This window comes from Thamnophis sirtalis, unplaced genomic scaffold (assembly GCF_051295495.1).
Source record: "Thamnophis sirtalis isolate CommonGarterSnake01/CBP01778 unplaced genomic scaffold, rThaSir2_p1.2 scaffold_3, whole genome shotgun sequence".
NCBI classification, from domain to species: domain Eukaryota; kingdom Metazoa; phylum Chordata; class Lepidosauria; order Squamata; family Natricidae; genus Thamnophis; species Thamnophis sirtalis.
The window spans coordinates 48776917-48801560 of NW_028261383.1; the positions used below are offsets into that span (position 1 = coordinate 48776917).

Here is a 24644-nt window from a genome sequence, read left to right on the forward strand (position 1 = left end):
GCAGTAAACATAGCACAAGGACCAATTAGCAAGTAGAAAAGGAGTATTACTTTTCATTTAACAACTGGTGAAGACAAAAATAGTTCAGTGAAACTGGGTTCTGGAGGAGTTTGAAAAGGAAAATAATTGATGTTGATAACACAATGGTGGTGTGAAGAAAAAGAGAAGTTTCTTTTTCTCTCTTTAATGATAGGTGAAGTCATCCAATAACTAACTGACAAACTAACTGTATTTCACTGGGAGAAATTGGTTTCTAGACTTTTTAAAAGAAGATTAGATAAGTCACATTAATCTTTGCAGCTACATGAAGTATATTGTTTGTAAAACTCCAGTTTTATAAACAGTATACCACTGAATATAAGTTGCTAGGAGACAAAAGTAGGACAAGGCAATCAGTTCCCCTCTTGTTCTTTCCTACTGTTGTTGCCATTTTAAGGGCATCAGGTTGGCTAATAAAAGAAACTGGATGTTATATTAGATTGATCTGATCCACAAATTATGATAAAGTGACATAATTTACACAGTGACAAAGCTGTCCCAATAAAAGAGTCATTCCTGTCTCATAGTACAGGAGACCATAATAAAAACCAAAGGATTCTACAAAGTTCCTCAGCCCATATTAACTTCACTTTACTACCAATAAAGATATTCCTCTCACTTGTAGTTACAACTGGGTTAAATGATTTATACACATTGCAGAGTCCCTGTGGTTATGTGATAAAAAACCTGATATACCATTTGGTTATTAAACAGAGTTGCACAAGGTTGCACTTATTTTTGGATATAAAGGTGTTATCCTTTTTTTCTGAATAACAAAACTGCCAATGTTCATAGTAATGTGGAGGCATCTATAAAGGCTGTTTCTTCCCAGCACTTCCTGGAATGACTATGTTATTAGATGATGCCGTATGGGTGACACAGTCAGTCCAGGAAAATCATACAAAAGAGACACACGGCCTCTGTGAAGAGCTTATATTGCTTTCAGTAGGTAGGACATTTTTGTAACGAACAGCTGTAAAAGCTATGAATTCTGCCTACCTCATATATATTAAAAATAAATTGAATGTTTTCAGAAAAAAAGAATGAATGCTAGCTGGACTTTATTCCTGCTGTTCATTCGCCCTTTATAGAGTATATGTTAAAGAAATCTGTTCCCAGCAGGATCCATAGTAATATTATAACACATTGTTAGCTCAGATTCATAAATTGTTTGCTAAAGTTGGTAGCTGGAATAGGACAAAAGTAACCTATTAAAACTTCTTATAGCATTTCAATATGGTTCTACCAGAAGAATGAAGCTAATCATTTAATGTTATAGACTAATGCAATGGTGACATCCGAGAGATAACGTAAGATTCTTAAACAAATCTATTTAGTTATCCATATATCCAATATAAAAATCATTTTGTACCTTTTTTTGTAACTCAGTGAAATCAGTAAAACATACAACATTGCTCCTACTAACTTTGCCATATATACTTTCCTTTCTTGGTACTAATTTAGTTCATAAGATTTTTCCTTCTTATATTCTCCTGAGATATCATTAAAAACAGAAGTTTGTATAATAATATTCATAGGAACCATGTCAAAAAAAAATGCTTTAACATGGTTGCAAACGCCACATGTTCACTGAGAACAGTTGGTTTTGAGGTGGGTGGGTGAAAGCATAAGTACCCTATGGATATTTTGCTCCAAAAAATCAGTACTCCGCCCCTTCCACAAGACCACAAAGATCCTCATTTAGGCCAGCACCTAGCTGATGAGTTAAAAGAAGAAAGTGACATTTTCATAGGAGGTAGAGAAACAAGCCTTATTGTAATCAATCCAGTTCAAGTTCCAAGCAGTTGGCAATGTTATCTATGGAAACATTCCAATGGAAGAGTAAACAAAGCGGCAGATTAATTTTTGCCCGAGAACCTTGTAAATTTTTAGAAAGCCGAAGCCCTGGAACACTGAAAAAAAAAACACTGAAACTTTTCTCCCTTCAAATTAAATCAACACATAATGTTTCTTTCTTTCTTTTACAAAAAATAAATAAATAAAAACACAATGCTTTTATTATTTCCGTGAATTTCTTAGGGTCACAAAGAAAACAAGGGCTTGGCCACATGTTTATTTACTTGAGCTACTCCCTTTTCCTTCTGATAAATAATCAAGCTTGCTCTCCAGAAAAAGAAAAAGAAAACAGAATCAGAGAGCTGGGAAATCTGATGGTCATCAAACAGACTGATATACTAGGAAAGGCAACAGACCACTGTTCCCACAGTGAGCTTTGCAGGCCTACACCTACACTAGCATCTGAGTAAATAACTATAGTCACCCTTTCCATCTTCTCTATGCAATTAATCTTTCAGTTAAATAAACTGTCCTCAAGCAATTGCCAACATTGTTATTTTTCCCAATGGCATATTTCTGAAAATCAGCCACCCCTCCCACATCCTTCACAAATGCGCACACATATTCTTAAATGTGTGCTGCACCTGCAGTTGTTCATAAATATGAATTTGTTCTAAAACATTGCCTTCTTAAAACATTTAGCATATCATGGATTTCATAGTAGCTTTTTTAAGGATGCTGTTTCTTATTATATATTACCCATTTCCACTTTCACTCTAGGGCTCTGATGAGACCGCTTTAAACCATTAAATAAAAAGGTAGGTATCAACCTGCATTAAGAGGACTTTCCTTGAGGAATATCATAAAATGCCAACAAAAAATACAATATGTGTTAAGGGACACAAACAAGTTCTACTGAAACGTAGCATCTGTTGTAAGCATTAGCTTCTGGTATTAAATCAAATACTCCAAATCTGAAGAGTAGTCTTTGATGTGAAAGTAAACTACTTGCAAATAAGTTTTCCTTCCCTCATTCCTTCCCTTCTGCTTGTTGCAGTACTGGGACAACAGTTATAAATGAAAGAGACAGCACCCAATCAGTAGCCAGCATTTCATTAGCATTTGTTTTCTACAAATATTAACAAGACTGATTCAGAAATGGAAATAGCCACAAGGCAAAGGCTCGTTCACGCTCCTTTCTCCTTATTTTTTTCTTTTTTCTTTTGTCTTTCTTTGCTGCTGTTCTTCCTGAATTTGAGACAATGATAGGACAATGGTTGCTGGCTCGCTCTCATTCACTTAAACGTGTGTACACATTCGCACACATAAACACACAATAAATGAACGGCATGACTCCCTAAGTAAGCGATAACATGAAACTTCCTGGGATATATACTTCAAAAGCAAGACAACACACACACACACAAACACACACACACACACACACACCAAAAGAAGGAAAAAGTTAGCAGAAACCAGTTTACAATCCATCTTGTTTTCATTCACAAGGCAGTAAACATCTTATTTGCTTTAAAGCCCCAGCAATTAAAACCTCCTACAATTGCAAGCAAGATAGTCGGATAAAAGTTCCTTGCAGCCTTACATTGTGTCCTCTTCCCCTCCCCTGGATATTTCAAAAGACAATATAAAGAGTTTCGTTTCACAGAGCAAGCGCTTACTGTTAATCTCTAGTTTGCCGTCTTCTTGCCGAAGATGTGTCCTGGCTGTTTGTCTGAAGCAGGGGGTTGAAGAATGGTAAAAAGATGTTTGAATAAACAGGAAGTGCTGTGCAGCTGAAGCACACACTGAAGGGAAAACACATTGGAGCACTGCCCTTTGTAGGCAACAACGGGAGGCTTGCCTCCACAGTAGCAACGTCTGCTTTTATGAAACGACAAAGAAACCACAAGAATTTAAGCAATTTTCCCCCCCATCTCCAAGTCAACTGGAGCTTGCAGGTAATTTCAAAGTTGTGCTTAACACGCCAAAAAATTATATTAATTCTACCCTATTAAAGCAGATGGCTGCATGCTTAAAATCATACATAACTAGCTGAAATAACGGCAAATGCATCTTAGCTAGGCAAATCCTTTTATTTGTACATAGTTTTGGAAAGCTTGTTTTTCACACTCTTCGTGGTACCCACGCACTTATGTCAATAAATGTCTGTTAAGGTTGGCCAGACTTCACAGCAATTATTCAAATTCCTTCATAACATTTTTCCCCTTTCAAATAAATCAGACTTCGCATCGAAGTTCTCAGGAGTGTGCTTTCAATATCTTCCCCCAGATTCATTCTTTTTCTTACATTCCCCATCACCAAAGCAAAATACCTATTTAAATCCAAATGACTAAGTAAACTGTCTTCCGTTAGCCATCTCTCCTGCTCCCCTTCCTCAGCCTCAATTATTAAAGTCCTGCTCTCTTGACATCTAAGAGAAATGACAGAGATATTGACAAGGCAAATAAACTGGAGCTGACACTTGAAGATGGCTTATAAAGCGTTGAGCGGTGGAACAACCAGCAACAGTAGTTTTCCCTTTTTTAAAAAAAATGATTCCTCTAGAAAATGTATTGCTATTGCAAAATGAGCTACAATCTCTGATATTTGTTATTTAGCATGTAACTCCTGGACTTGTCTGTCATTCTAGGTGCTAATGCTACCTAAAATAACTCATTGGGAGCTGTCAGTTTACACAGGACCCAATCTTTTCTTCCTATGAGGATTTTTTTTTTTAACATTGGAATTCATCTTCTTTTGATCTCACATTCAAAGCAACAGCAGCTTGATAGACATGCAAGTCTGAAAGCAAATCCAGACGCTGAAGATAAACTGGCAGAGTATGACAGGCAGGAGCATCTAAAGCTTATAAAAATGAAGAGAACAGCATGTCGTCTGAGTATTACAATAGCAGAAATCAAGAGACACATTAGGTGGAACTGATCAGCCACAAAAACCATTCAAAAGGCAGATCACAGAAACAGAAAGTCTAGGCAGCTGTGGGAAGGGGCGGGAAGGGAGGGGGAAGAATGGGAAATATCTGCTTTAAAGAGGCATCACTTTTTCTTTAAAGCACTATCGTTTTTCTCCTCCCGATATGCAAAGTGGAGGAAGTTGAGGGTTTCCTATTAAAAAAAAAAAAAGGCTGGACTAACTCAGCAGTCCTCACCACTTAATCTTTTAATTAGGCTTCTCAATTAGGCAGGCTAAGCAAAAATATTTTAAACTGAACAGTGCGTCTGTGGTGCTTCACTTTTTGGTTACAGATATTAGGAAGGAGTTTTCTGCAACCGAAAAGTCTGTAGTCATACAGGAGGCCACCCCAAATACAACAAGGCATGCTTTTGCTCCAAAGAGACTCACAGTTCAGAGTAATACAGGTAGATCTCTATTTACAACAATTCATTTAGGGACCATTCAAAGTTACAATGGCACTGAAAAAAGTGACTTATGACTGTTTTTCACACTAATAACCAAAGATGCTTTCTCAAAAGGCAACTGGACAATGGGTTGGTTGGTTTTTTTGTTTTGAAAAAGCACCTCTGAGACAACCATGACCTGGATGATGGAAGAATCTCCATAGACACACTTAGGACTGTTGCAGCATCCCCACAGTCATATAATAAAAATTCAGATGCTTGGCAACTGCCTTATATTTATGACGGTCGCAGTGTCCTGGGGTCATATTATCCTCTTTTGAGACCTTCTCACAAGCAAAGTCAATTGGAAGCCTGATTCGTTTAATAACCATGTTACTAAATCAGAATTGTAAAACTCAAGGCCAACAGGCCAGATGTGTCACGTGGTGGCCATGCCCACCCCCGTTTTAGTGAAGGGGGGAAAAGTCACAATATGTCACATGATGTGACACCGTGAGTTTGACACCCCTGTACTAAATTAACAACTGTAATGATTCACTTAACAACTGTTGCAAGAAATTTATAAAATGGGGCCAAATTCACTTGACAGTTTTGCTCAGTCATAGAAATTTTGAGCTCAATTGTGGTCGTAAGTGGAGGACTACCTGTAATTCTGGATTATACCTTAATATGGTAACCAGTAATACTGAGGTCTGCTAGCATTTATTAATCAGCAAATCTCTTGGAATTTCCACCCATTTACATTTACAGAGCCTTAAGAGTTCCATTTCTTGAAAATTGCTTAGAAATCTGATTAGCTGCTGGGCTCCCTTTTCACTGTTGAAAGACCAATGTTTGTTGGAGGATATTACTTAAATTGGCCTATCTCTGAGACAGTTAACACCAAAGGAGAAAACGCTTATGTGGGAATGATCACTAAAACTTTGCTGGGGAAAATCCATACATTTTTAATTCCTACTTCTTTCCCCATAAGCCTCTTACTTTAATTGAAGTTGCTGAAAATAATGAAAAAAGCATTTCTCCAACAATTTTGTGCTTAGAAGTGTTTGTTAACAAACACAGGATGAGCAGACAGCCTTAGCAAAAGGGCAGCAGACTTCTACATTATAATTTAGCCTGTGGTTATTCCTGATTAAGAATACCCTCTGGGACAGCAAAGGAAGATATTCTTTTGTAGTAAGAATAGCTTTTAAAATCAGCCTTGCATAATAAAGTAAGAGAATAACTGTGCTAAAACAATGATGAAGGTTTAAATTTTGCAGGCTTGTTGTTGCTGTTAGTTGCGAAGAAATGTCCGACCCTTGGACAATGTTCCTCCAGGCCTTCCTGTCCTCTACCATCCTCTGGAGTCCATTTAAGCTCATGCCTACTGCTTCGGTGACTCCACCTCATTCTTTTGCCCTCCTTCTTTTGCCCTCAATCTTTCCCAGCATTAGGCTCTTCTCCAGTGAGACCTTCCTTCCCATTAGGTGGCCAAAGTATTGGAGTATTTTCAGGCTTAGGGATCTAAGAACAGCTGTTGGGGGACTTAAGGAAACCTCTCAACTGGGACTTACTACAGGTACTCATCATCTTACAACTGTTTAGCGACCATTAGAAGTTACAACTGCACTGAAAAAAGTGACTTATGACTGGTCTTGGCACTTACGACTGTTGCAGTGTTTCCACAGTCAGGCAATCAAAATTTGGGTTCTTTGCAACTGACATGCATTTGTAAGAGTCACAGGTCCCAAAGACTTGTTTTCAATCTTCCCGTTTTCCAACATGCAAAACCAATGGGGGAAAGCCAGATTTACTTAACAACCACATGTTTCATTTAACAACTGTTAATGACCTGCTTAAACAATCATGGCAAAAAAGTTCGCAAAACTGGCGCAACCTACTGAGCAACCACCTTGCTTAGAAAATGGAAATTTTGGTCCCAACGGTGTTCATAAGTTGAGGACTACCTGTATGCCAGTGCTTCTCAGCCATGGCAACTTTAATTCCTAGGAACTGAAATTGGCACACCTTAAAGTTGCCAAAATTAAGGAACACTGCACTATGCCAACCCCATACAGAGATTGAGTGCGTTTGCAAGAATAGATCTGTTCTAATCTATGGCTCTTGCATATATATGACACTGTCTTCTAGGGACAAACAACAGCAATGATGGCTCTGGTTGTTATCTCAGGGATGAAGCAGCCTGTCAGATTGCATCAACACTAGTTTTCAGATCTGCAGGCAACTGCATGACCACTTGATGGCAGCAAAGAATCAAAGTTTTCATCATATCGTTGCTGCCATCTAGAGGTTACCTAATTTAGTACCACTGAGGCTATCTGCTTGGTTTACCAGCAGCCTACTGTTGTTGGTTGCACCATCAGTACTCCTTGTGCCACTCTTGGTTCCTTTATTGGCAGCTGGATACATGCCACCCCTATAGTGTTTGCAAGTTTGTTTTTAAAAGATTTACAACCAGGCCAGACCTTCTGCAGTTACAGGCAGTATGACAACCACTGCTGATATGGTGACAGCATTTAAACCATAGTAGTTGCTCCTATGGAACATAATCACCCCAAATTCCCATTTTATGGAGTAGCACTCTTTCTCTCATGAAGATATGAAATATGCAAAAAATAATCTGAATTCCATTACTATTACAAGAAAGTCACCTTCTGTCATGCATTGTGGCTATCTAATGAACTAGGCTGATTATTTATCTTTAAACTATACTAGCTTCATCTTTTTGAAGGTCATTGCTAATCTTCAATCTTATTTTAAAAAAATACTTTCAAAAGTTACCAATGGACCTGAAACCTTTGACTGAAAAAGTACAATGATCTTAAGTCCTTCTTTAAATTAGAAGCAGCAACAACCTCAGTACCTGAGTATTAATCTAGGTACCATTGTAAGATGATAGATAGATAGATAGATAGATAGATAGATAGATAGATAGATAGATAGATAGATAGATGATAGATAGATAGATAGATAGATATAAAGATAGAGATGGATGGATAGATAGCTAGCTAGATAGATTCTGTCAGATAATGGCTATGGGATAATTCTGTATAATACACACACACACACACACACACACACACGCATACACAAACAGAATGGATATATGTGTGTGAGAGAGAAAGGGGGAGGAAGGAGGAGAGAGAGAGAGATCATAGTGATGGGTGGTGAACAGTCTGCATTCTCAATAAGCTTCTTCTTTCCCTTTTAATCAGTAGAGATCTTGTGGACTTGAATGTCACCATGGACCTTGAGTGTGAAATAGTTTCAAGCTAATAGCACTAATTGCTTGAAGATGTGTAAGCAGGAGAAATCGGATCCCTCTGGCCACTGAAGAGACCCAAGAACAACAGAGGAACCTTTACATAACAACTCTGAGTTTAATAGATAGTAAAGCTATCTAAAGAGTTTTGTACAGCCAGCCAAAACAAAAACCAAACACAAAAAACCTGTGAGTAGGTGACTCCTTAAAAGACCACATATATAAAAAGTAAGAAAATATAATTTCTATTCATTTTAAAAGACAATGGTACAAATACCAACATTAATTATGTTTGTAGAAGCAGGCCAAATTGTTATGTACCTGATCTGAGATCTCATCCCTTCAAACCATCAAAGGCACCTTATCTGTCAAGGCTCTATGAGACAAAAGAGGTAGTACTTTGATCTTTTAAAAAGAACTTGCTTGGTGCTAGTTTTCAAAAACCTAAAACTTATGACATCCATTAAAAATATAAAGTCATCTCAGAGCGAATCTTGACTATTAGCAACTTCACAGACTTGCTTGATTAATTTCCTGACAACAATATGGAAGCATTTTGCATTGTCTTCTTTCTTTCTTTCCTTCCTTCTTTCTTTCTCCCCACTCTCTCTCCCTCCCTGTCCTCCCCCCTCTCTCTGTTTGTCTCTCCTTTCAAATGTTAAATAGGTCTTACCTTAGGTTTTTTTTAGATAAATTGGTTAGGTGCTCCATGCAGAACACGTGATATAGTCATGCAAAATATAAATCAACATTCAAAATGCACAGCAACTCTTGATGTTTCTAATTTCATATCAAACACAATAGAAATTACAGATCCTGAATACAGGACTAAATTGTATTAAGAGAAGGATCAATCAAGGTCATGTGGGGTACTAATAGCACTCCTAAAATATTGCATTCAGTTTTATTCACCACACTATAAAAAGATATTGAGACTCTATAAAGTGTGCAGAAAAGAGCAACAGAGATGATTAGGGGACTGGAGGCTAAAACATATGAAGAACTGGATATGGCTAATCGAATGAAGAGAAGGACCAGGAATGACATGATAGAAGTGTTCCAATATTTGAGGGCCACAGAGAGGATGGGGTCAACCTATTTTCCAAAGCACCTGAAGACCAGACAAGGAATAATGGATGGAAATTTTCTGACAGCAAGAACAATCAACCAATGGAACAGCTTGCCTTCAGAGGTTGTGGGAGCTTCCTCGATGGAAGCTTTCAAGAAGAGACTGGACAGCCATCTGTCAGAAATGATGTAGGGTCTCCTGCTTCAGTAGAGGGTTGGACTAGATGACCTACAAGGTCCCTCCCAATTCTGTCATTCAATTCTAAAAAATCACCACACTATCTATACAACTTGGGCTTAACAGCAGTGAAAGCTAAAACTGACCAAAGAAACAGCAACTATATGACCTTCCATCAAAATGTACCATACAGTCCAACTGAATAGGAATAATTTTACAGCCACCCTGAATTTTAAGATTTGAGTAATTCCTGCTTCAACATATCTAGAAGTTATAGATTCCTAAATTCCAGGTAGTATAAGTGGAATCTAGTGAAATTATCCAGCAGTTAAATAAAAGTACATTCCATAAACTAAGACTGTAATTTTCAGCAATAGCAGCATTCCATTCAGATCCACTCAGAATGATAATCTGAAGAAATGTTTGCCAATAATTCTATCAAATTATTACAAAAATTCTCAACATTAGTAGATTATGTGGTTCTATATAGCTGTGCCTTATGCTTTTCCACATGAATTATATACATACTTCAGCTCAATAATAATCTCATTCCAAAAAACCTACTCCGAAGAGACTTTAAGCAACTGTTAGGAAGGACATTATTGTTCCTAAGAAAAGCTGGTTGAAGACAATTCCTCTTGAACTTCAAAGACATATCATCAAGGAATTACTACTGATTTTTCAGTCAGTTCAAACTTCTAGGGCCATCTTGGAGCCCCAAACAAAATTATTGATCATTATTTGGCCCAAACATATTTGAATTCTTAAAAAATCTTCCCTCCTTTATTACTTTGAGAGCATGAGTGATTGGCCCAAGGTAACCCAGCCACCTTTCATGCCTAAGGCAGGACTACAATTCACAGTCTTCTGGTTTCTAGCCTGATGCACAAATTTGCATCTGTTACTGTATATCAAACTTGTACCTATTATTTATTACAATCCTGAAGAATATATGAAATCACAGATAATAGCACTTATTGTTTCACAGTGCTTTACAACCCTCTTTAAGCAATTTACAGAGTCAGATATTGTCCCCTACAATCTGGGTCCTCATTTTACTGACCTTGGAAGGATGGAAGGCTGAGTCAACTTTGAGCTGGTGAGAATCGAACTGCTGGCAGTTGGCAGAATTAGACTGCAGTACTGCCTTCCAGTGCAACTGTGGCTCTGTAACTTGGTATCAATTACTAGAAGGATTTGTAGTCATTGATATGGAAAACAAGGTTTGATTTTTTTTAGCTAATGATGATGCAGATAATACTAGAAATCAACATAGTTTTGCCAAGCAGAAAAATAAGTATAAAATAAGAATAAGAATGAGAGAAAGAGGAAAGGGGGAGGGGCTGTGTGTGTTTTAGGTTGTTTTGACTTTCTTGTAGATTGTGGGACTATTACAAACATAATATATCTTACAAAGTATTTGACAAAGTACCCCATAACATTCTGATTAGCAAACTAGTTAAGTATACATTGGATGGAATGTTGATGGATCAACAGCTGCCTTGAAAACTAGACTAAAAGAATACTTGTCAACAATTCTTCATCACACTGCAATGAAGCATTAAATACCGTAACACAAGGTCTGGCTCTTAGTCTACTATTCTGCAACATTTCTGTTTGACTCAGCTGAAGGCTGGAGGAAATGGTTTTCACATTTGTAACTAACACAAAACTGGGTGGAAATAGATAATTGTACAGAAAAAAAAATTAAAATAAACTTTATAGATTACAGAAACAGGCTGAAAGCAACAGAAGAAATTTAATTACTATGAATGCAAAGTTCTTTACTTACAAAAAAGAAATTAAAGCCCATGCATACAGTGGAATGTATCTAATCTGGTACTAATACACACGACATATGTACTAATGGCAATGGCAAGCTAAATATCAAACAATAGTGTGACATAACTTCTAAAAAACCCAATCATATTTTAGGTTGGAACAAGAGAAGCCCTTCCAAATATGAGGAGATACTCTTACTTTTTTCTGCATGGGCCAGACTGTACCTCAAGTCCTCTGTTCAGTTCTGAGCATCATAGCTTCTCTTAATTCACAGAAAATACTGTTCAATAATGATCTAAATTTTGTATGGTCTACAACAGAGTTTCATTTAACTTTTGTTAAACAAGATTGCTCTAGTTTTTACGTTTGACTTGGCCCTTCTCCATTTGCTCCAGGATGCTGACACACTATCTTAGGAGTTGCCACAAAGAGGAGGGGGGTCAAACTGTTCTCCAAAGCACCTGAGGGTAGAACAAGAAGCAATGGGTGGAAACTAATCAAGGCGAGAAGCAACTTAGAACTAAGGAGAAATTTCCTGACAGAACAATTAATCAGTGGAACAACTTGCCTCCAGAAGTTATAAATTCAGAAGTACACTGAAAGTTTTTAAGAAGAGATTAGATAATGGTGTAGGATTTCCTGCCTAAGCAGGGGTGTGGACTAGAAGACCTCCAACGTCCTTTCCAACTCATTCTATTCTATTCTATTCTGTTCTGTTCTATTCTTTAGTTTGTTTGAAATGCCATTGTATAACAGGAGTTCTTGAGAATTCTACTATTTTGATTTTGCCATGAGCAATGACAAAGCTATTCTTTCTGCAATAAAAGACGGAAAAGATGCTGAGACTCTAGAAAGAGCAACAAAGATTATAAAGGTCTGGAAGCTAACCTGTATGATGAATGGTTAAGGGAACTGGTTATGTCTAGAGTATAGAAGGCGAAGGATTAGGGGTGATGGGATAACTATCTTCCAGTACTTGAGGAGCAGTCAAAGAGATGAAGGGGTTGACTTATTATCCAAAGCACCTAAGGGCAGGACAAGAAGCAATGGGTGAATGCTTGTTACAGAGAGATCCCACCTGGAGTTAAGGGGAAATATCCTGACAGTCAGAGTGGAATAGATCAGCTTGCCTCTTAGAGTTTTGGTTACTTCATTGCTTTTCAAGAAAAAAATGGACAAGTATTTGTCTGGAATGGTACAAGGGCTCTTGCCTTTGGCATAGGGTCGGATTAGAAGTCCTCCAAGGTCCCTTCCAAGCCTATGATTCTAAATGTCCTATCACATCTTCTCAGACTTACCTGAGGAACAACAGGATGACTGCATCATTTGCATACACCAAAACCAGAGGAGGTCTATTGGTCAATGTAATGGGATGAAACTCTTATCTTGGAAGGGTTTGAAATAAAGAATGCATAAATTTAAAAGAACAGGTAGCCCAAATGAAGGTCTGCCACCACTTTCTGAATAAATATGGAAGGGTAAAATATGGGACACTCATGTCAGAACTGCACTGCAAGTGAGTTTCATATTTCTTCTGAAAAGAAATCAGTCAGTGGAAGAGATATTTCCCCCCCCATTGCTTATTATGGAAAACTAAAGGAAACACTGCTTACATATATATGAAAGCAACATAATTTTCATGTTTATAATTTTTAAATGGATGTTGGAAAACTAAGCAATAGTGTAAAGTCACTTCCTCTTCTGCTGTCTTTTCAGACATAGTAAATATAAAAGAATGCTACTGCTATTATTCTACTGGTTATATTTATTAGATTTATGTGGGGTTTTATAATTGTATTTGTCATATTTATTGTTTTCTTGTTTTGTTTTGTTTTTTGGAGCCATCTATAATCTATCTGGGATAGCACAGAGAGAAATATAAAATAAAAGAGAAGCAAGAATTTTAACTTTGATTTTATTACAAAAAAACCTTGTGTTTGATTCACAAGAATCATTGGATTTTTTTTCTCAACCACTTCATTTCATTTTCTATAATAAAAAACCTGAGTGTTTGCACTCTGGGTATTCAGGTTATTGTAAATATATTACTGCAGGTTTTAGTTAGTGGCCTGGGATAAATCTGACAAACTTGGAGAACAGCACTATGTCAGGGTTCCAAGTAACATCCCCAACTAAGAAAGACTCAGAGGAAGGACTTTCCTCAAAGTTCCATTTTACTAGAGATGTCAATTTGGCACATCTGGGAAAACCCAAAACTTAAAGCTTCCGGGGTTTCCCAACCCAAAGGAAAGTCAAAGTCCCTTCCCCTACACCCACATGTCCGTCACATGGTCCAATCAATCCACTGTCCCAACTGGAGATGCCTCCTAATCAAGCCACTCCAGGTGCAGGCTGAACATCCTTGACTCCCAGAGAAAATAATGTTGTTATGGCTATATATCTCTACCATGCACACCCTCCCATTTTCCCATAGCAGGCCTATGCACTAAATGTGGCAGCCCTGAAGATCCAAAGAGAAAGACGGCCTCCAGGGCTGCTGACACACTATTAGTAAAGCAATTAAAGATATAGAAAGGCAAGTTTCCCGAAGAATTGGTATAGTACAGGTAGTCCTTGACTTACAACAGTTCATTTTATGACCATGCAAAGTTATAACAATACTGAAAAAAATGACATGATTTTTTTCACATTTACGACCCTGGCAGCATCCCCATGGTCATGTGATCAAACTTCAGACACTTGGCACTTCATATTTATGATGGTTGCAGTGTCCCGGGGTCATGTGATCACATTTTGTAACCTTCTGGAAAGCACAGCCAATGGGAAAACCAGATTCATTTAACAACCGTCTTACTAATTTAATAACTGCAGTGATTCACTGAACAACTGTGGCAAGAAAGGTTGTAAAATGGGGCATAACTCACTTAACAAATATTTGAAACAAATAGGCTGACTGTAAAACGCTTAGAGAGGGCTGTAAAGCACTCTAAAGTGATATTTAAGTCTATGGTAAATGCTATTGCTATTTCACTTAGCAACAGAAGTTTTGGCTCAATTGTGGTCATAAGTTGAGGACTACTGTATGATGATATTAAGGCTGTTTACATTACACTTCTGGAAAAAAAACTACAAATGTGTGAGTAGGGGGGATATTGCAGACACCGGTATATTGTACCAAGACTTTAACAATAAAAAAATCTTTTGTAAAGTTCTTCACCCAAAAAAACCTGAGCATTTAGCATTCATGGGAAAAAAACAAGACTGGCAATTGGTTCAAGAATGGAGTATAAAGGAGGAATAAATAGATCATACCATGTTATTTAGAGTGGTTCAAACAAAATGGAATACCAAATAATTCCAAAAAGATGTCTTCAACTGGATGAATAGGCATTTAAATTCAAATGCTATGGGCAAATATTCAATAAGGGCAAATATAAAGTGGTATATGCTAGGACAACATTCTTAACTTCCCAAAATGTTTATGAAATATGTTGAATTGTGGTGAGCAGATAAATGAAAATGACTGATACAGTATGGGGATGCTGTGAAAAAAAAATTGAAACTGTTGATGCAATGCACAAATGCTGGAAAAAAGTCAAATGCCATATTTGAGTAATTAGAAAAGGAATGGAAAATAAAACTACCAATATCTTAAAGGCTTTATATCGGAGGTTCATACACCTTTTGCCATTATATCTTCCTTTAGTAAAATCATAATGTACATGCTCCCCTAAAAATTAACCAAAATTAACACAATCAAATAATGAAAACAATGAAACTTTGGGAAAGATGGATTTATTTTAATAATGTAAATTGGAATTTGACTGAGCCTTCCCAATTCAGGTACACACAACAAAATTTGCAACTTCATAGTAAAATATTAAATAAACACAAAACATAATGTATCGTCTTTAGATATTCTACAGAATTCTTTTTTATTTATTTTTTAAAAAACACAAATAATACAAACAGTACACACAAAACTAAATACAAAAAAAGAAAGACAAAAGAAAAAGGGAAAAAAACCCCACATATTACAGTGCACCCCCCCCCACTTCCTGGAGACCTCCTCCCCTTATATTTTTAGATATACAATATATTCCAATTGTGCCCTTATACCCTCCAAAACAACATATATTATTGAGTAGGTTTATTCCCTTTGCCTTCCATCAACACTGCTTTTATAAAATTCCCCATATTTCATTATAATTATTTACTTTAATCATTCCTTTTTAAGTTTAATTTCTGTTGTTAATTTATCATTTGTTACCATACTCCAAATTTCATTTGTACCATTCATTCATTTGAATATCCCAATTTTGTCCCCAATATTTAGCCATCACTAATCTAGCTGCCATTATCAAATCAATTCCTTTTTTGTTTCATTTATATCCTGTTTTTCCACCAGCAACAAGAATGTAATCCTTGGTGACATCTCTAGATTTACATTCAACAGTGCTCTAATTTCTGTAAACACCATGTCCCATATTTTTGTGTACTATCACAATCCCACCACATATGTTTATATGTTCCAACCTCTTTCTTGCACCTCCAATAAATATTTGTATATTTACCATCTATTTGATTTAATTTATGTGGTGTTAGGTACCACCTCCATATCACTTTATATCCATTTTCCTTAACTCTGACATATTCTTGTATAATCTTCTATTCCAAATATTTTTCCAATCATGATCATTTATTTCTCCCAAATCTGATTCCCAAATTAATTTTAAACCTTTTGCCTGCTCTTCTAATTCAGTTAATATTCTATATATTTTCTCTATTCTTCCTTTACCTATATATTCTTCATTCATCTCACATTCTTTTATAATCATTTCAAATTTTGTAAACTGTCTATCTTCCTCCTCGAATCTTTCTTCCACTTTTATCTATTTCTCTATTAAATTCAACCAATTTAATTTAATTTAATTCTTTGTATAGTATAGTATATGTTTTGACCCACTTATTATTTTTAATAAATGATTTGGCCCTGGCCTCCTTCAAAAATAGTGGGAAAATCCAACGCCCAGCTGTTATCCACAATCAGAATTCATTGCTAAATATTAATAATTCTTTTGTATAGACCATGTGCCAATGCCAAAAGTAACATATTAGTCAAGTGCAATCTGAAATTGCTGAAAGGGTTTTAAACAGTGTAGAAAATGGGAAACATACTTTTGCAAACAATTGTAACTCAGAAAACAACCTATGACTTTGGAAAGTATTTTGACTCTTTGTAATCAATGCCAACACACATATAAAGAAGAAACAAACATAGAGTTGGCCATATTATTCATAATGACTGAAGATTGTTTTTCCTTTTTTTCCTTCCCTTATAGTTTTTTTTAAATCCTTTTTTCTCTCTCTCTCTCTCTCTTCCTCCCTCGCTCCCTCCCTCCCTCCCTCTCTTTTTCCTCTTTTTGGCAACTGAAAGAGTTCGGCACTGAAAAAAAAAACACTGTCAGTTTAAAGATTTAGTATAAACTAGCTCAAGCCGGTGGGAGGAACACTAAGTGGAAAAAGTAAACAGGGTCCTTCCAAATAGTTCCTTTCTAAGCAATACACAGAGACGGTGCCTGGTACCACAGGCTGCCCTACGCACTGAGGAGGTCAGCTAAGCTATGCTAAACTGACAGGTTCCGTTTACAACAGGACCCAAACTTTATTTGGATAGGCTGGCCTTGGTCACCGCCAGCTTAACAACAGATGGCTAAAAAACTTTCATTATGTTGCACAGGGCTGAACTGCAAACAATTACAAAAAGCTGTGAAAAGTTTAACTCCCTCTCACCCAGCACAAGAAGCCTTGGCAAACTCATAAGAAAATGCAGGCAGAGAAAAGAAGGGAGGGGATAGGCTCGGTTCTTGTTTCAAACCGGGCAAAGAGACAGTTGGAGCCTTCCTCTTAATTAAAATGAGATGTAATGATTCATCACAGTTGTACCTTGTCCACTGGGTGAACTCTCACAGGAACTGTCCAACTGTTTGCTTCCCTGAGGATTTATAAGACTGTAGCTTCTGTACTCAGTGTCCAATGCAGTAGCCTGCAAACAGGAATGTGGGAAGCATTCTTGGGAAAGTCAATTTCCTTTTTGATCAACATCCCATGTGGTGCTGACTATGCAAGCTAAACAGCTCGCATTTCACAGGAGCTGGGAGTAGCTACAGGGATAAGATCTGGAACAAGGCTCCCAGACCTTAAAGTGAGAGCTGCCATGAGTATGAAGCAAGCAAGGTGGAAGGCTCCTTGGCCCAGTCTCAAGACAGACAATGATAATTCCCTGAGGAAAAGAGAGAGGCTTAGAAATGCTCCTCTTATTTACTTTTCATGCTTATATCTCACCTTTCTTCAAGGAACTCAGCATGGTATCACCTAGACAGGTTGCCTTTTATAAACTGTTTTATGTTTACAACTACTCTGAACGTAAATCAAGCTAAGAGTGAAATTGAATATAGTTATCTAGGAAGCTTGGAGATTGTGTTGGGATTTGAATCCAGAACATTTGCCTCATCCTACCCTGCCCGTTATTACTTTAGAAGTAACTCAAGGTGATAAACATTCCTAATACCTGTTCCTCCTCCTATTTTCCCCACAACTGTTAAGTGAGTTGAAGTGAGAGAAAATGACTGGTCCAAAGTCACCTAGTCTGTTTTCATGCCTAAGGCAGAACTTGAACTCAGTTTCCTTATTTTAAGGCCAGCACCTTAACCACTACACCAAACTGGCTCTCCAACTTACAAGGAGCAAGCTCTGTCAGAGATGAATTACAGATCTGAGTGCTTTTTCACCTTCCCCCTTTGAAGGTAGAATTTGCTATCCGTTCCTGTCCTCTCCATCTAGAAGAACATTTTGGAGTGCAAATTAAGTTGATGTGATCATAAATCTTAACTTTAGTCAAAGTTAAGACAAGTCAACAATTTAAACAGAAAAAAATCAAATCGCATTAGCTTTACAAAGAACTCTTTTAAAAATGGTTGCTCGCCTTTGTACATACTCCATTCTTTCAGCATTCTGTTGTTAAACATTGTCTTTTGAAGAAAAGAAACTGCTGAACAATCTAGCACTAAGATTTAAAGATGATTTAACCAAATTTGTATATAATTCAAATATTCATTACGTTGATCTGATTCATATGCATCCTAATATTGTCTAATGCTCCAAGGCGGGCTATAAATGCATCTTGTGAAATTTAATTCAATTGACAATCATATATGTCTCGTCACAGGGAACACGTTCTTCTGTATTATTCAAGAAATGAACAAATGTGTTTTTCCACAATGTATTTTAGAAGCAACTCTTTCCTGTTATTGAAAGAAAATTGTGTTTATTACTCCTTTAGCATAGTGTAAACTCATAAACGTCAACAGAGAGTACAAGAAAAACTGTCAACTAAATATTGTTTCCTTCATGAGCTGCTCTTCCAAGTCAATTACGCCTTTCAACTTCTGGGGCATTGTATGATAAACTGGCAGTAAAAATCATTCACATTAATATACCATGGTGCCTTGCCTGCAAAAGGTAATTAAAGAAGTAAATGACTCATAAGAATAGACATATTAGCTGCAAAATGAAAGGCAACTGAACTGCCACATGAAAATATGTACCATTAAGATACTGCATTTTCATATTCCTGTAATCAGCTTCAGTAGACTAATGCTTATTTAATCCAGTTCTTCACTAAGTCCATCAACAACTGTTTTTTGCTGTTTTCCCCTTGACTGAACATTATGTGTGCAGGTTTGGAATAAATACTGCAATGAGATTTTTGCATACTCAATTGAAGAACTCATTTTATATTTAAAAAAAGAACAATCCGCCAACCCCACTTTTCTGAGATGCAGGAAAAAGGGTAAGATACAAGCTGCCCAAAATAACAGTTTTCTCAAGATCCCAGGATCTGTAATTTGCTGGTATAGTTATGGACTAATAAAATAAAGGAAAACATTTAATTATTTACCAATTTTTCCCTTTATTCGTTTATGGAACATTCTGTCTGGGTCCCTATAACATGCTTAACTTCATACCTAGAAGTCTGGGATTCTCCAAAATTGAAATTCCCAGATTTCGGAAACAAAAACTTTGCATTTCATGGTTCACATGTGTTGTATAGAGGCATCCCAAAGCAGCAAATACAAGAAATAAACCAGATCAGACTCATCAGGTTGAAATGAAACACAGAACCTTTCATTAAGTTGTACCATTGGACTATTGTACATTGAATGAAAAACATACGTTCCAGAAATCAGTTACAAAACCCAGATGGAGAATCTTCTTTATATTAAAAACCTGCTGCCTTTTAAAAATATTAGCATACTTAGACAAAAGGCCACACATGATATCTTTACTAAAAATAAGGAGAAATAAATACAATATACAGTATATATATTTATTAAAATACATACTGCTGCAAAATAAACTAATAAAGTGATAAAATGAAGCATTTTAATGACAGGCCTTACATTAATAATTTGATGTAGCCTCAGTAAAGGGGGGAAAAAAGTAACTGCACTGAATAATTCTATCTTTGTTATTTGTAGATTCTGGTTTTTGGTTACAACAGTTCGTACAATTAAATGTAAGTAACCATATTGGAGGAGAACTGATAGACAGAAGCTGGGTTTGAAAGAATTGCAACACAGGAAATATGGTGAAATGAGTTTTTCATCTTGCTATACATAGGGTAAGTTAACACACTATAAATTGACGTATTGACAGGATCAATGTATTTGGCAAACACCCGACTCTAGTCACATTAGCAAGGGATAATTGTAAACGTAGACAGTCTCTGCCTTCCTTGGGGTTAAAATATTCTCTTTCAACCTGCTATACTGCACAAACATGTTATATACTGTATCCCCAAATGTAAATAAACAACTTTCCAAACACCATTATACCAGGGGGGAGCAGGTATCTACTGCACTCTATCTGCAATTCTGTGCTGGACCAAGCAGGACCTATGCGTAGGGCTTCAGGTACTAGAGAAGACTGTCAATTTTGCAATAGCTTTTCTTCCTCAATAACTGCTCAGAGCATGACAGTGTTTTTCTTCTCATGGGCTTTTGTAGGAGTGACATGACAGCTGGGGGGCAGCAGGAAGCTGTGGTTTTTTTTCCCTTTCTTTCTCAACTTTCTATGGTCTTGTTGGGAAAAGGAGGGTGATGTTGGATGCAGTAAGACTGTCTTCAAGGTCAGCTCAAGGTCAGGAGGTGATGATGCTAAAAGGGATGGGAAATCAGAGAGAGAGAGTGCATTTCTAATTTTTATATAACACTGCTTTTCCTCCTTCTGTTTTTCCCTTTTATTTTCATATCTACTTTGGCTTGCTTGATCAGTAGCAAACTGGCTGCGGAAGAGCTTAGGACTCTTCTGGTGCCAATCTTAATGGGTTACCATGTCCTTTTTGGCAACAATAAGCAAGAACTCTGTCCTCCAAAATGGAGTGTCTTAACCAGTTTGTGCGAATGAATAATGCTAGTTTTATAGTACGAATCAGGACATTTAGTCAAATATGACTAGGTTGACTGGATCAAGAATTCTCAAGAATTTCAACTATATGATATCTTGGAATAAAAGTTTTCCTTCCTTTCATGGAAGGCTTCTGATGCATTGGGGGATTTCCATGGGCAAAACAGTACAGTAAAAGCCATTTTAAGAATACAAGAAAACACTCTCCAGTTTGAATGGGTTTGTGGCGGCGGGGGATTTAAGAAAATATAGAAAAACCCAACAGCAGGCTGAAATGAAGAGGGTAAAATTTAACAGAGAGGAATATAAAATTCTAAGTGGGAAAAATTAAGGCAGAAATACAAGATAGAGTCTTGGCAACAGCATATGCAAGAAGCCTATGGATGCTTTTCAACCATGAATTAAGTTGAGCCGGCAGTGTTTTGCAGCTGCTAAAAAAGCAAATGCCATTTTGGAGTGAGATGACAGGAGCCAAGAGACCCAGAGTCAAGCAGCATGCAAATTTAATAATAAACAATAAACAATAAATAAACAAACTGCTCTTGACAGACCTCATCTAGAGACTATCCAAGTCTGGACAACACAGATCATGTAGGCTAGAAGTGAACTGGTTAAAGGAAAGGGGTATGTTTAGCCTTCAGAAAATGGGTATATTTAGCCTACAGAAAAGAGGAGATAATATGACAGACTTCAAATATGTGAAGCACTGTTATGTAAGAGAGGGAGTGGATCTATTCTTTCTGGCTCCAGAGGAAAGAGTCAGAACTGCTGGGTTAAAATTACAAGGAAGGATGTTCGGGCTCGACATCAGGAGAAATCTTTCTGATGTCTGAGTTGTCAATCATTGGAATAAGCAATTACATGAACTTGTGAGTTCTCCTTTACCAAACGTTCTTTAAACAAGGGCTGGGTAGGCGTTCATCAGAGATGCTTTAGTGGATCCTGTACTGAGCAATGGATTGTACGGGGTAACCCCTAAACTCCCTTCTAACTCTATGATTTAATAATCATTTCATTTCATTTATTGAATTTATAGGCCGCCCAATCCCGTAGGACTCCGGGCGGCTTACAGAAATGAAAAATATTAAAAAGGATTAAAACAATAACATACAACAAGATTAAGAAAAAAAACACACAACATGCACCCAATCAAAGGGGGGCTGGGCCTCAATTAAGAGGTCAACAGTCCCAGGCCTGCCAGAAAAGCCAGGTTTTAATAGCTTTACGGAAGGCCATGAGAGTGGGTAGGGTCCAGATCTCTGGGTGTAGCTCATTCCATAGGGCTGGAGCGGCAACAGAGAAGGCCCTACTCCGAGGCGTCGCCAGCCAGCATTGTCCAGCTGAAGGCACCCGGAGAAGGCTCATCCTGTGGGATCTTATTGGTCTTAGGGAGGTATGCGGCAGGAGACGGTCTCGTAGGTATCCGGGTCCTAGGCCATGTAGGGCTTTAAAGGTGATAACCAGCACCTTGAATCGTGCTCGGAGACCAATGGGAAGCCAGTGCAGCTCATGGAGGATAGGTGTAATATGGGTGTACCTTGGTACACCCAATATCGCTTGCGCAGCTGCATTCTGGACTAATTGTAGTCTCTGAACACTTTTCAGGGGCAGTCCCAAGTAGAGCGCATTACAGTAATACAGGGCGGGGCATAACCTTTTCCTAGGGGGTCACAGCAACACTTGTAATAACAACACAAATAATTCATACACCATTCGAAAGCCCATCAAAAACTGAGTTTATTGACACGATTTAATAGTCAGTATGACCACCATTAGCCCTTCGAACAGCATTCAAACGAGGTGGATAAGAACACAACAAATCTTCAAACAGTTCCGTTCGATTTTCCAGATTTTCCAGAGGGCGGGGCATAACCTTTTCCTAGGGGGTCACAGCAAGATCGACAGCAGTTTACAACTTCCGCGACACCTCATTTTAAAGCCCATAAAAAACTGAATTGAATGAGCTATTAAATGTTAAATTTGTTTCAGTTGAAACTTTGAGAATGAATTTGGAAACTGTGTTGAAAAATCTGGAAAATCGAACGGAACTGTTTGAAGATTTGTTGTGTTCTTATCCACCTCGTTTGAATGCTGTTCGAAGGGCTAATGGTGGTCATACTGACTATTAAATCGTGTCAATAAACTCAGTTTTTGATGGGCTTTCGAATGGTGTATGAATTATTTGTGTTGTTATTACAAGTGTTGCTGTGACCCCCTAGGAAAAGGTTATGCCCCGCCCTGTAATTTAAAATATATAGAAAGGGCTATGAAAGTAAGATAAAAGGGGTCGGGGGGTGGGGAAGAAAGCTAAGCTTTGTTACACATTTAAGTTCAATTGGGTATTGAAGCTAGATGATTACAGATAGCCTTAACTTATGACCACCATTGAGGCCAAAGTGTATGTTAAGTGAGAAATTTGTTGTGAGTTTTGCCCCATTTTACGCCTGTTCATGCCACATTTCTTAAGTAAATCACTGCAGTTGTTAAATTAAGAACATGGTTGTTAAGTTAATCTGGTTTCTCCATTGACTTTGCTTGTCAGAAGGTTGCAAAAGGGAATCACATGACTCCTGAACACCATCAAGCAACCGTCATAAATATGAGTCAGTTGTCTAAGCATCTGAATGTAAATCACATGACCATGGGTTGCTGCAATGGTCATATGTGTGAAAAATGGTAAGTCACTATTTTCAGTGCCTTTGTAACTTTGAACAGTTACTAAACAAACTGCTGTAAGTCGAGGACTGTCTGTATTTCAAAGATACTGAGGTAAACTTTGAGGAAGGATTTGAAGGAAATAAAGCGTCAATCAAATATTATGGTAGGCAACATTTGTATGGAGAACCACCTTTTTTAAAAAGAAAAATGGGGGGAAAGGCCCAAGGTTGGGAGCTAAAACACCATCACAGTAGTCAAGGCCAAACATGCCCTTAATATATACATCATATTTCCTTTACTATTTGCCTTTTACTCTTGTCCAATGTAGAAATTTTCACAGATTTTGACTAGGTAAAATAGATATTTTATATCTCAACTGTGCTCCATTAAAGACAAGACTGTGATGATCCTACATCAGGCTCCAGAGCAGCAGGGTTAGAACCAAAACTAACGATTTTCTTGCTGAGAAAAAAAACAGAGTGCTCAAGGTAATGTGGCAGAATGAGTCACAAGGCAAAAAGTTGGAGGGAAAGGAAGAGAATGCAGCTGAACCAGAAAAAACGTAAATGCCAAGTTTGGCCTAGCAGTTAAGGCAGCAGCCTAGAAACTGTTAGACCATGAGTTCTAGTCCTACCTTAAGTGTGAAGACAGCCGGGTGAGCTTTGGGTAGCCATTTTCAGCCCTAGGAAGCAGGCAATGGCAAACTACATTTGAAATGTTGTTAAGAACACTGCAGAGACTTTTCCGGGCCATCACCAGGAATCAATGTGAACTTAAAGGTGTTAAAAAAAAAACACATACCAAGAAGCAAAGCAGTGATGATATTGGAGAATATTAAATGAAGATTACCTAACATTAAAGCATGTAACATGGAAATATGTTTGGAAAAAAGGGACACGGTGGCTCAGTGGCTAAGACACTGAGCATGCCGATCAGAAAGGTCAGCAGTTTGGCGGTTTGAATCCCTAGTGCCGTGTAACTGAATAGGCTCCCATTACTTGTCCCAGCTTCTGCCAACCTAGCAGTTTGAAAGCATGTAAAAGATGCA

General features: G+C 37.5%; 1 protein-coding gene across 12 annotated transcripts in view; it reads right to left on the minus strand.

The window, feature by feature from the left end:
* FOXP1 (forkhead box P1) overlaps positions 1–24644 on the minus strand; it is a 628729-nt gene that overhangs the window by 178976 nt on the left and 425109 nt on the right. Inside the window, exon 1 of one of the 12 annotated variants that reach the window (XM_014054823.2) lies at positions 3516–3619. The exons of the other annotated variants lie outside the window; for them this stretch is intronic. The gene's annotated coding sequence lies outside the window, so the exon portion shown is untranslated. Of the gene's footprint in view, positions 1–3515; positions 3620–24644 lie in introns of those variants that run through there. 12 annotated transcript variants of the gene reach the window in all.